This window comes from Arachis duranensis, chromosome 6, assembly GCF_000817695.3.
Source record: "Arachis duranensis cultivar V14167 chromosome 6, aradu.V14167.gnm2.J7QH, whole genome shotgun sequence".
NCBI classification, from domain to species: Eukaryota; Viridiplantae; Streptophyta; class Magnoliopsida; order Fabales; family Fabaceae; genus Arachis; species Arachis duranensis.
Genome location: NC_029777.3, coordinates 7019927 through 7022872, shown reverse-complemented (window position 1 = coordinate 7022872; position 2946 = coordinate 7019927).

Here is a 2946-nt window from a genome sequence, read left to right as displayed (position 1 = left end):
TCAATCCTTGGCTTAAATAGCATCAGAAATGAGTTGGATTGGGCCCACAAGACTTCTAAAATTGCTGGCCACGTTTTGCTTTAAGTGAACCAGGTGGCAGCAACGACGCGTGCGTGTACTATGCGCGTGCGCACCACCATACGTGTAGCAACTATGGCAAATCTTATATCATTTCGAAGCCCCGGATGTTAGCTTTCTAACCCAACTAGAACCGCATCATTTGGACCTCTGTAGCTCAAGTTATGGTCGTTTAAGTGCGAAGAGGTCGGCTTGACAGCTTTCCGGTTCTTTCATTTCTTCATGAGTTCTCCAACTTTTCATGCTTTCTTTCTTCATTCCCTTGATCCAATCCTTGCCTCCTAAACCTTAAATCACTTAACAAACATATCAAGGCATCTAATGGAATCAAGGAGAATTAGATTTAGCTATTTTAAGTCCTAAAAAGCATGTTTTCACTCTTAAGCTCAATTAAAGGAGAATATACAAAACCATGCTATTTCAATGGATAAATGTGGGCAAAAGGTTATAATATCCCCTAAAATCAATACAAGATAAACCCTACAAATAGGGTTTATCAACCTCCCCACACTTAAATCAAGCATGTCCTCATGCTTAAACCAAGAATGAAGTAAAAGTATGGCATTTATTCGATGGGAACTAACTAAATGCACCATGCAATCTACCTATATGCAACTATCTAAATGAATGCAATTGCTTGGTCAAAATAAATCAATTCCCAAGAAGCATATATGCATAAGGCCTAGGACTAGAAAGTCTAATCCACAATTGAATTGAGTTATTAAATATTTTTACAAACTTGCATGAAAGGAGAAGATCATAGGTGGAGACATGTAATTGAGCATCAAACCCTCACCGGATGTGTTTGCGCTCTATTCACTCAAGTGTTTAGGGTTGATTCTCTCAATTCTCCCCTAATCATGCTTTCCAAGATTTGTTATTCTTCTAACAATCAACATATATCTCATGCATGCATACATCTATCATGAGGTCTTTTTCTTAGGTTGTAATGGGGTTAGGGTCAAGGTAGGATGCATATTTGGTTAAGTGAGCTTGAAATTTGAATCTTTGATAAGCTTAAACTTCCCACCTAACCTATGACATCCTATACAATTAAGTTCTAACATAACTGCCCATTTTTCACTTTTTCACATACTCATGTATCCCTTTTCATTTCACAACACTCATGCATTGATCTTATTGAGCTTCACTTTGGGGCATTTTGTCCCCTTTTTATTTCTTTCTTTTTCTTCTTTTTCTTTCTTTTTCTATATTTTTCTTTTCATTTTCCATATTATTTTTCTTTTCTTTTTCTTTTGTTTTTCTCATATTTTTCTTTCTATATACAAGAACCTCAATGCATAAGGTTTTACATTTGATCAATACATGAGTATGTACCCAATTTTCAATATTTTCAATAACAATACAAAACTACCCTTTTATTCACCCAATGTCCCAAGATTCCCACACTTGAATGATACTCACACACACTTGCCTAAGCTAATCAAAGATCCAAATTAAGGACATTTATTGTTTTCCGCTTTAGGCTTGTAATGTGCTAAGATTAAGAACAAGTGGGTTAATCGTAGGCTCAAATTTGGCTAACAATGGAAGATAAAAGGTAAGACTTTTTGGGTAAGTGAGCTAATGAAATGATGGCCTCAATCATATAAATGCATAAATACACAAAATAATGGACATAAAGAATCAAACAAATCAAAGATTACAATTATAGAAAGAGAATAATGCACACAAGAAGGAAAATAATTGGTTATAAGATGTAACCACACCATTAGACTCAAATCTCACTTGCTTATGTTCTTAGCTCAAAAACATGATCCACAATATATATAATTCAAGCAAGTTTAATGAAAAGTTTTCACTCAAATCAATTGGTGTGCCCTATAGATAGCAATCCTTGAAAATTCATTATTTTGACTAAGCTTATTTTGTATACATATGCAGAATTAAGAAAATGCAAGTAAAAATCCTAAAATCCTAGCATGAAATGCAAAAGTGTTGGAATTAGAAACTTGTCACCTAAAATCGCCGACCGGTCGGACGACCTCCCCACACTTAAAAGTTTGCACCGTCCTCGGTGCACTCAAAGATGAGCAAGGGGGTACGGCGACTCTCCGAATTGCTGCGTGTTCTTAGTCTTGCTTCCGTTTTTGCTTGTGGTGCATTGTGCATGGAAAACAAAAATACAACACCATAAGATGAGAAGATATAAAAACAAGGAAGCATACATTGTTGGAATGAGGTAAATCACTAGAAATGAGTGAGTGAATTAGTGTGACATTAATGACAAATAAGTGTGTGAATTCTAAATTGCGCGGTTTAGAACACACATTAGCATAAAAGTTATGTCACAAAAGAAGCATGCACTTTACTCATTCTAGTGTGCTTGAGATGCTTTAAGTGAACTTGTAAGGTAAAACAAGTATTAAAGAAGCATGAAAGCATTCAAGCTAAACACATATGGATGCGTATGATCATGAAATACAATGCATTAAGGTAAATGCACATCATCATCCATCAAGAAATTGCCTAATCACAGAATAAGGCTCAAATCACATGGTGGCCAAATCATGCAATTCAAAAAGAGTTACAAGTTCGAAGGCAATTCTCATCACTTGGTATTCTTAAAAGGTAAGCATGAAAAATTCAAAACCAAGTTAAATATAACCTCAATCATACAATCCAACAAAGATTATCTAAAAATATTCATGCTAAAATAGCATTTAGGCAATGAGGAGCAGCAATGAATAGTAAACAAAGTCAATAATCCAACACTTATGATGAAAAGAGAGAAAATAAAATGAAAACTAACTAATTAACCAACTAAAATAAATGGTTATCCATGGTGTTAGGAAGTGTTGGATGAGGGATTGGAGGAGGGAAGAAGAAAGGAGAAGGAAAAGAAAA